General features: G+C 48.9%; 1 long non-coding RNA gene across 1 annotated transcript; it reads left to right on the top strand.

Annotated features, from left to right (window-relative positions):
- The first annotated feature begins 1,064 nt into the window (after positions 1-1,064).
- On the top strand, positions 1,065-8,949 carry LOC133253242 (uncharacterized). Its single transcript, XR_009738248.1, has 2 exons — positions 1,065-7,126; positions 7,364-8,949. It is a non-coding gene; the product is annotated as an uncharacterized LOC133253242 (long non-coding RNA).
- Positions 8,950-10,784: the final 1,835 nt, after the last annotated feature.

Below are 10,784 nucleotides of genomic sequence, written 5' to 3'. Positions count from 1 at the left end.
TCCAATTAATAAAGTTCCTGGGCAATTAGGAGTGTTTAAATCCAAACCCCTCTGATGGCTCTCTAACTCGCCTGACAAGTTTACCCGGACTCCTGCAGCTATGCATACGATTGTTTACAGTCTCCCAGCCTCGAGAGGCATGGGAAGCTTAAGATATTCAAATAGCTTAGAGCCTCTCAGAGAGTTAAAAACTGTCAGAATAAACTAGTAAAGGATTTCATTGATGAGTCAATGCTTGTTGCCAAGTTTTCACATCCCCTGAATTGTATCCTTGAATATGTATCAATTAATAGTGGGTATGTAGAAAAAATAAGTAGTGGCCTTGGTGTTAGTAACTTTAGACCCTTAAGGTAATAAATTCTTTCTTTGTTGTAAACCCATTACACATCCGCCCTATAGGAATGCAATTTTATCTTTGCAAGATGGTGCCAAACCTTGAAATAATTACTCTTAGAGAAAGTAAGTCTTTGTTGATAAGTCCTTGTCAAAAGTCATAAAATGTTAGTAGGCCTTCTGGCCAGAAGATGATGTAAATCACCTAAACCATTTGTATACGATACATTTGCAGGAAAGAAACCTTGGTTTTTGATAAGAATCAAAGACTGCTGACTTTGCATCCCCTATTATCCTCTATGTGTAACTTAGGGTATAAAAGCCCCTGTTAAAAATAAAGCTATGGGCCTTGCTCACCAACGCTTGGTCTCCCCATGTCATTCTTCCTTTAAAGCTGAGTCTCCATCTGGAGCGCGGAACCCACCACGCTTACTAATCATGCCTGGGCTTCTAAGACCCACTCGAGAAGGTGTCTAGGGTGAGACACCTTCCGCTATTCGAGAGGGCGCCTGCGGCCTACGTAAGTGGTGCAAACTTCTTGTCTTGAAGTTTTATTGGTCTCCCGCGTAAACCAAGCTACTCAGCTTCTTTTCTCCACTGAATTTTCCTACTGAGCTATCCTCATTCTATTGTTCTCTATATCTCTAATTAGCATATAAATAGTCGCCGACGCCGTCTCCCCTTCGAATACCCTGGATCAGCCGGGGCTGGTCCTAGGCAGGACGTGAGTCTGAGTGAACTCCGGGAGTTGGTGATGGACAGGGAGGCCTGGTGTGCTGCGATTCATGGGGTCGCGAAGAGTTGGACATGACTGAGCGACTGAACTGAACTGAACTGGCCCGCCAACCTTGACCCACCCGTATGGAACCTAACCTTCCAGGCCCCTGCTTTAGATGTAACCAAGTGGGACACTGGGCCAAATTCTGCCCAAACTCCTGGCCACCCACCAAACCCTGCCCCACCTGCAAACATGGGGACACTGGAAAATGGATTGTCCTCAGACACTACCCATCAAATCTCAGGGTCCACCCCAGGCCCAACAACAATGGGCTGGGAACCAGACTTGGGGGGCCCTGGAACCCCAGACCATGGCTCCTCAGATGAGGTGAGAGGTGACCCAATTGTGCCTGAATTATTCCAGTGACGGAGCCCAAGCTCCAGACCCCAAGCCCATCCCGTACAGACAGACTTGGAGCTTTGGGTAATTGGCACGGTGGCCGGACACAAAGTCTCATTCTAATAGACACTGGAGCAGCCTTTTCACTTTTAACCTCCTTTAAGCGCCCTCTCCAACCTTCAGAAGTGGCCATCGAAGGGGTCTCAGGCATCCCTTTTTATCCCAAAATAACACCTCCTCTCCTACGTTCCTTTGGCAAAACCACACTGACACATCCTTTTATAGTTCCTCAATGCCCAGTGGCACTGGGGGGATGTGATCTTCTGGTTAAGCTACAAACTTCTATAAACATCCCATTCTTAGATCCCATATCAATTCTTTGCATCCAATTGGCACCCTAACCCCTGGCCAGCCCTCACTCCCAAAACCTGCCCCCTGACCTTCCCCGAGAGATCCTCGGGTCTGGGACACCGAAGCCCCGTCAGTAGCCTGACACCATTACCCCGTCCAGGTTTTTCTAAAAATCCCTCTCCAGTCATAACCCAAACTCAGTATACCCTGCCCACAGAATCCTGACAAGGACTTAAACCAATAATCTCCGGACTGCTCAAAGCCGGCCTTTTGCAGCCCATCTGTTCTCTTCATAATACCCCTATACTGGCAGTCAAAAAGGGGCCCCACTCCTGGCGTCTAGTCCAAGATCTTCTCAAGATCAATGAGGCCATGATACTGTACACCCCGTGGTCACTAATCCCTGCGCCCTTCTCTCACATATTCCCCGACACACCCTACTTCAGGGTACTGGGCCTCAGAGATGCTTTCCTGACTTTACCCCACACCACTCCTCACAGCCCCTATTTGCCTTCACCTGGACGGACCCAGACACATATCAATCTCAACAGTTAACTTGGACTGCTTTACCACAAGGGTTTAGAGGTAGCCCTCATTTTTTCGGTCAAGCCCTCCAAAGAGACCTACAGACTTTAGACCTAGGCTCTACTACCTCACTCCAACATGTAGACGATTTATGTAGTTCCTCTCGCCGTAACTGCCTATTCCACACCGCAATGCATTGAATGCCCCAGGCAACGGGGCTACGAGCCTCCCTCTCCAAAGCACACTTGCTTCCGCCACTGACAGTTACATGGGATTGCTTCTCACTCCCACATCCAAAATAATCCCAACTCAGAGACTTCGAACCTTGACACAGACCCCCAGGCCCCAAACCAAGAGGAAACGTCTTTCTCTATTAGGTCTATTAAACTTCTTCTGAATATGGGTCCCAAATTTTGCCCTCCATGCAAAACCCCTCTACCAAGCTACTCGAGGAAACTTAGATGAACCCTTAATGGCCCCCACCTCTCTCCACACCCCCATACAGACACTTAGCAAACATTTACTACGGGCGCCTTCTCTTTACTTACCTGATTACACCAGGCCTTTTTTCCTTTTTGTACATTCTCAACAAGGACATGCCTTAGGGACTCTGTGCCAGAAACGCGGGGACATATGGGGTCCTCTAGCTTACTTATCCAAACAACTCGATCCCGTCACGCTCAGATGGCCACCTTGTCTCCAGGCCTTGGTTGCAACCACCCTCTTAACACCTGAAGCCCAAAACCTAATCTGAAACGCCCCTCTAAATGTATGCTCTCCTCATTCCTTCAAAGATTTACTCTCTCATCGGGCTTTCCTTTCTCTGCCCGCTACTCGACTACAGATCCTCCACACACACCTCCTCGACCTATCCCTTTCTTTTATGCCTTGTAAACCTCTTAATCCTGCTAGCTTACTCCCTACACCAGATCCAGAAGCAGAACACCTATCCTATGACTGTGTTTAGACCTTAGAACATATAACCGATCAGCCCCTTACTGACCCCACAGTCCCATCCTGGTTCACAGATGGCAGTACCCAGAAGCAAGCCCCACTTGGGGCTGAATACGCTATAGTCCAGGGACAGCCTGACAAAGTTATCCCCCCTACCCCCGCCTCGTGAAGTCAGCCACACTCCCAGCTCACACATCCTCACAGAAGGCTGAACTGATAGCTCTTACACAAGCTTTGACCCTAGCCAAAGATCAAAAGATAAACATTTACACTGACTCCAAATATGTCTACAACATATTACATTCTAACATTATAATCTGGAGGGAAAGGGGATTCCTGACTCAGAAGGGCACGCCTATTCTCAATGCTTCTTTTATTTCTGAACTTCTCCATGCGGCTCAGCTCCCAAAACAAGCTGCTGTAATACGTTGCCGGGGACATCAGCGACACGGCCCTATCTCCTTTTATAACAACATAGCAGATAATGAAGCAAAGCAGCAGGCTGCCTCTGTTAGTCCTGTCTTTACTATAGCCCAGGTTGACGAGCCAAACAGCCACACATTACTTTCATATTTACATTCTCTTTTCCACCCCTCCGCAAAAGTACTTAAGACTTTCCTTCAGAACTATTGAGTTAACTAAAGACAATGTGGCTTATTTAAGTAATCTGAGCCAAACCTGTACCACTTGTCAGTGGACAAACCCCCATTCTAACATTCGTCACCCACCCCTTTCTCCACCCACCAAATTCTCAGACATCTTCCCACACAAGAATGGCAGGTAGATTTCACCCACATGCCACTCGTAAAAAGGGTTAAATTTCTCCTAGTCTTCATAGATATATTTTCTGGATGGATAGAAGCTTTCCCGACTACTAACAAATGAGCCCCTACTGTGGCTCACCTTATCCTTACTGAAGTCCTCCCCAGGTTTGGGATGCCTTCCTCCCTCCAGTCTGACAATGGGCCCAAGTTCACATCCCAAATCACCCAAAATATTGCACGAGCCCCTCAAATTCCTTGGAGGTTTCACATTCCTTATCACTCCCGGTCCTCCGGTAAGGTTGAGAGAGCCAATCGAGTCCTAAAAGAAACTGACTAAATTAACAATCAAACTTCATCAAGATTGGACTAAACTCCTCCCTTTAGCCCTCTTAAAGGTCCAGTTCAATTCAGTCGCTCAGTCGTGTCCAACTCTTTGCGACTCCTTGTACCGCAGCACACCAGGCCTCCCTGTCCATCACCAACTCCCGGAGCTCACGTCCATTGAGTCAGTGATGCCATCCAGCCATCTCATCCTCTGGGCCGTCCCCTTCTCCTCCCACCCTCAATCTTTCCCAGCATCAGGGTCTTTTCAAATGAGTCAGCTCGTTGCATCAGGTGGCCAAAGTATTGGAGTTTCAACTTCAGCATCAGTCCTTCCAATGAACACCCAGGACTGATCTCCTTTAGGATGGACTGGTTTGATCTCCTGGCAGTCCAAGGGACTCTCAAGAGTCTTCTCCAACACCACATTCAAAAGCATCAATTCTTCGATGCTCAGCTTTCTTTATAGTCCAACTCTCACAACCATACATGACTACTGGAAAAACCATAGCCTTGACTAGACAGAACTTTGTTGGCAAAGTAATGTCTCTGCTTTTTAATATGCTATCTAGGTTGGTCATAACTTTTCTTCCAAGGAGTAAGCATCTTTTAATTTCATGGCTGCAGTCACCACCTGCAATAATTTTGCCAGGCCTTACCAAAAAAACCTCTAAATATCAGTCCGTTTGAGGCCATGTATGGGCCACAGTACTTTTAGGACTCCCCCACTCCCATGATGGTCCCAAACTGCCATCCCACCTCCCTTTTCCCTTACTTGCCCAGATACAAGATGCCCTTTGGCAACATATGGATAACCTACTCCCTCAACCACATCCCAATCTCCTGTACCCATTCCTCCAAATAGGAGACAAAGTCTATATGACAGTTCAGTCCCACTCAGATCTAATCCCCAAATGGCAAGGACCCTACACGGTAATTCTGCTGACCCCTACCACTGCAAAATTAAAAGAAATCACCGCTTGGGTGCACATTACTTGACTAAAAAAGGTTATGCAGCCCAATGATGAGAATGCTTACCAGACAAAAACTAACCGAGTTTCTTCCACAGGCCCTACAACTCCAAAGTTCTCATGGCTTCCACCGGCCCCAGCTGACAACAGATGAGCCTGTTGGTTTCACGGCTGCAATTACTTCTGGAACAACTCCTGACAGATATCTGGGTCTCGAGTCCTCAAGGATCCACGTTCGAACACGATGAAGATTACATCTCTACCCTGTGGCTGCAGGGGACCTTTTATAACTTTTACCCTTTTGAAATCCAATTCTTCTCCACAATAGTCTACCTTATATTTACTTCCCCAAATATTGGTTAACATCTTCTTCCTATCTTCTTTCTCTCCTCTGACCAAGAACTCTTTCAAAACCCTAACTTCAACTATCTATTCCGGACCCTTAATTTAACCCATACTCTCCCCAATGCCTCTAACCCACAGTTGGCTAAAGACTGCTGGATATGTCTATCCATAACTCCTCTGGGAGATTCAGCCCCCCCCCCCACATCCATCCTTGACTGGACCAGTGGTAACATATCCCTACACCACTCATACCTTGGGGAGCCTTTATTCATCTCATATCTTAAATATCTTCACTGCTGCTGCTGCTGCTGCTAAGTCACATTAGTCGTGTCTGACTCTGTGCGACCCCACAGACGGCAGCCCAACAGGCTCCTCTGTCCCAGGGATTCTCCAGGCAAGAATACTGGGGTGGGTTGCCATTTCTTTCTCCAATGCATGAAAGTGAAAAGTGATATCTTCACACTAGTGATCAAATCCAGAATTCAGACAAACTCTTAGAATCTTTCCTCACTGACCCGCCCTCCTACAATGGAAAACCTCCAGTAGGAGGCCCTGTCACCCAGAGAGTAACACTGTTATCAGATCCGATCAGTCGTTCAGTCGTGTCCAACTCTTTGCGACCCCATGAATCGCAGCATGCCAGGCCTCCCTGTTCATCACCAACTCATAACCAGCTCCTTTTGATGGGGGAGCCTGGTGGGCTGCCGTCTATGGGGTCGCACAGAGTCGGACATGAGTGACGCAACTTAGCAGCAGCAGCAGCAGCAGAAACTTCTGAAACAGTTCATATGACCAACCCACGGGCATAATCTCTAAACCCACGTGTAACCATATCTCCACTTCACTCTTTGCCACTGGAAAGGCTATATATATAATGTTTCTGGTCCTACAGGACATTCGTTAACCTTTACAGGACGGTTCTCTCAGCATACTCCTCCACTTCTCCCATCATTGGGGCCACCTTAGTGGGGTCCCTGTTCTTGAACGAACGATCAAATCCCCACCCCCCACCCCAACTCCTCTTCACCATCGACTTCAGCTGTTGCATTGTGACACCTGGCCTGTTCCTCCTGTGTGGGGCATCTACATACCTCTCTGTTTACCTACTAATTGGATCGGAACCTGCACCCTGGTATACTCCAGTCCAAACATTTTTATAGCCCCCAATGATCAACCCCTACCTATTCCTCTCATTCACAAGTGAATGAAACAAGCCCTTCATTTCATTCGCCTCTTAATGGGACTAGGAATAGTGGCTGGAATTGGAACAGGAACTGCCGGCCTAACCACCTCCGTCCACAACTACCAGGCACTATCTAAAGACCTACCAGACAGCCTCAGGAGGTAGCCCAGGGTCCAACAGCTCTCCAAAACCAACGCGATTCCTTGGCGGCCGTAGTTACAACATAGAAGGGGATTGGATCTACTAACTGTAGAGAAGGGAGGTCTGTGCCTTTTTCTAGATGAATCCTACTGCTTCTATGCCAACCAGTCTGGTGTTGTTCAGGAAGCTGAAAAAACCTTAAAGATTGAGCCTCTCGAGTCTGCCTGAGATTAAGCAACTCCTGGCAGTCATGGTTGATGGACTGGAACCGATGCCTTGGGTTTTGCCCCTTCCCGGACCATTCATACTCATTATCCTCCTATTCACATCTGGACCTCGTTTGCTTAATCTTTTCCAGGGATTCCTCTAGGACCAAATCCGAGCCATTTCTTGAGATTGAGTCAAGACTGTTCTGCTCAAGACCCTGGCAACTAGAGTAGAAAATCAGCACTATGGGCCTTAGACTTCCTTCCTCCCAGACCACAAACCTGCGACTCTGCAACCCCATAGACTGTAGCCCTCCAGACTACAGCTCCTCTGCCCATGGGATTTCCCAGGCAAGAAACTGGAGCAGGTTGCCATTTTCTTTTCCAGGGGATCTTTCCAACCCAGGGATTGAACCCAGTTTCTTGCATCTCCTGCACTGGCAGGCAGATTCTTTACCACTGTGCCATCTGGAAAGCTCATACTGGTACCCACTCCTGAATGCCCAGAGCAGGCCAATGGGGATGAGCTAATGAAACAGAGATCAGCAGTCTCGGTCTTCCAGATCCTCCACCCAGGAGCTAAAATGGCTCCGCTTATGACCTTCTCTTGTAGCTGTTATCCCCTCCTTCACCCACGAATGCGCAGAACCCCCAGGGGCTTTGCTTATGTGGATTCTATCTACTAAAATTCATCTGAAAGGAGAAAAAAAACAGGTTTTATGTATTAATTCCTCTAAACATAACAGTGATCACCATTACATCTTAACAAATAACATTTTAGTGAAGAAGTCAGATTTTACAAAAAAAAATGAAAAGAGTAGCATTTTTTTTTACATTTCTACAATTCTTGTCTGGCTTAATAGCAGGAAGAGAGACGCTCATCTGCTTCTGCAGAGTCTCTTGATATATGTTATTTTGGTTGAATTGTATGAAGAATATCCAGCCTCACACAGGTATATAGTTGGAAAAGGGAGGAGTATTTTAATAGCTTCTGGATAGTTGTAGATATTCATACTACACCAAATTTGTAGCTATTGATACTACACCAAAATTTGACAGTTGGTGGTTTCCTAAAAGTTAGTTGCAACGTGGAATCTGACAACTAGAGCAATGATTTCAAATTCTGTTATATCCACGTACACTGAACTTTGAATAGTCGATTTGTACATGATTGTGTAACAGCATGCACCAGTCCTTTTGAGAATACTGTTCCACAAAGTTATGTATCTCTTTCAAATATTGACACAGGCTGGTCTACAATACCACTAGGCTTACCAGAAAAATCCAGGAGTAGGCAAGCTGTAAACGTCATGGGGCAGAAACAGTTTCACAGTGTTTGAGTTTTCTTTTGAAAGCTTGAATTGGCCATAAATGTTGTCAGTTGTTTACTTCCTGATTTTTTTGGCCACACCTCAAGACATGTGGGATCTTAGTTCCTGATGAGGGACTGAACCCACACCCCCTGCAGTGGAAGCTTGGAGTCTTAGTCCCTGGATCTGAAGAGACAGGCTCACCCTATTTTGGGGAATGTCTGCCAAACACCCTGGTTGGAATAACCACGGTTACCTGGTGGCGAGATGGGTTTGTAGCTCAGTCATACAAGAGCTTCTGCCTCAAAACGACCCAGGCACTTTGTTGAACAGTGTGTGAGAGGCTTTCTGTTACTTCCTGCTTTGTCCCAGAGGGTATTAAAAACATTGGTCCTCAGGGGTCAAGATTAATAAAATTGAAAATGTGATTGCTTCTTTGGGCCCTTCTTAAGAGAAACTGAGCTGTTTTGCTTTGTCTTATGAAGAACATGATCACTGATGGTAGTTGGGAGCTGCAGCCCAACCCACACTGCAGCACCAACAGCGTGACCCCCCCGCCCAGGGCACCAACAGGGTGACCGCCTCAGGGCACCAACAGGGTGACCCCCTCAGGGCACCAACAGGGTGACTCCCTCAAGGCACCAACAGCGTGACCCCCAGGGCACCAACAGGGTGATTGTCCCTAGGGCACCAACAGGGTGACACCCCCCCCCCAGGGCACCAACAGGGTGACCCCCTCAGGGTACCAACGGAGTGACCCCGCCCCCCAGGGCACCAACAGTGTGACCCCCCCTCCCAGGGGACCAACAGTGTGAGTGACCCCCAGGGCACCAACAGGGTGACCAACCCCCAGGGCACCAACAGTGTGACCCCCAGGGCAGCGCTCAGCCCTGTGGGGTGGCAGGGGCAGCAGGTGCTGGCCTGGCCTCCTCACCAAACTGTCCTCCCGGGTGCCCCTGCCCTTGAAGAACGCAGCTCTCGGGAACACACACAGCCGCTCCGTAGACCAGCACTCGGCGTGGGGACTGATCCTCACCGTCTGGTAACGACTGACAATGAGGCATAATCTGCAAAAGTCCTGACTCTGTACACCCGAGATGAACAGCGTTGTAAACCATCTGCTTTGATCTTAAACAAAAAGACCCAGCTCTGAGCTCTCCTGGTTACGGTGCAGGTGACAGAGACACAGCCAGCAACTGGAGCAGACAGAACCCAATGGGGGTCCTGTCTCACGTGCCTGAGAAGGCCCGGAGCTCTCCTCCCCCCGCGCGGCTCTGGACTCTCGTCCCTCACAGCTCAGCTCAGCTCGCCCAGGGCACTGACTCGCTTCTCACCCGCCCCGCGAGCTTTCCGGACCTGACAGGAAACAGCCGCAGGAGCGCCGATTTGGCGGAAAGCGCTCCCGGCATGCTGTGCGGACATCCGGCCTCACGGAAGCTTCCAGGTGGCTGGTGCGTCCACGTCTCCACAGCGTGTCTCCGCGGGAGCCCCGGGCCGGTCGTGGCCAACGGGGAGGCCGCGGCCCGGCAGCGCCGTCACAGCCCGTCAGGGCGGGCAGGGGGACGGCAGCCCTGGAGGGGAGGAGAGGCTGAGGGCACACACCGGACGGCCAATCTCTCCTCCTGTGGAGAGCTTCCACTAAAAGAATGAGACTGACGGCACAGCGGCTCTCGGCTCCCCACTCCTGTGTCTTCATGGGGTGCCGCGCTCTCCCGGCCCCAGCAATCGGAGCACACCCTGTCCCCCGCGGGCCTGTGTCTAGACTCCTCTCCCGTCAGGGCCGAACTTCCGGGAATGTCTTTCTAATGGAAGGAGTTGCAGGGTCTTCTGGAATACACAGAAAACGCTCAGGGAGAGTGGATGCCACAAATAAGGAGGGCAGAAGCCGCAGAGGAACACCTGTGCAAAAAGCACAGCTTCAGGAGCATTTTAACGGAAAGCGCTAGAAACAGGAGTTTGCTGTGAGACACAGGGGTCCATCTGTCAATAAAGGTGAAGCCAAGAGAAGGAGCCACAGAAGGAATCCAGTGAGACCCACTGGTTTCACACCCCGCAAGTAAAAAGACGTGGAAAGCTCACTAACACAGCCCGTAACAGGACGAGAACGTGAATAGAACGGAGCCAGGTGACTGAGAATTGAAGCTGCATGAAACTGTTCTGTGAGGTGTAAATCTGAACATTTCTGATGCTAATTTTTATAAAAAGTAATGGAATTTTTAGCTGAGAAGCAAGCCGTCTGTGCATGAGCCTGGATTTCTTCACA

The sequence above is a fragment of the Bos javanicus genome, chromosome 8, assembly GCF_032452875.1.
Source record: "Bos javanicus breed banteng chromosome 8, ARS-OSU_banteng_1.0, whole genome shotgun sequence".
Taxonomy (NCBI): domain Eukaryota; kingdom Metazoa; phylum Chordata; class Mammalia; order Artiodactyla; family Bovidae; genus Bos; species Bos javanicus.
The sequence above is the reverse complement of the archived record's forward strand: the minus strand, read 5'-3'. Positions and strand labels throughout refer to the sequence as shown.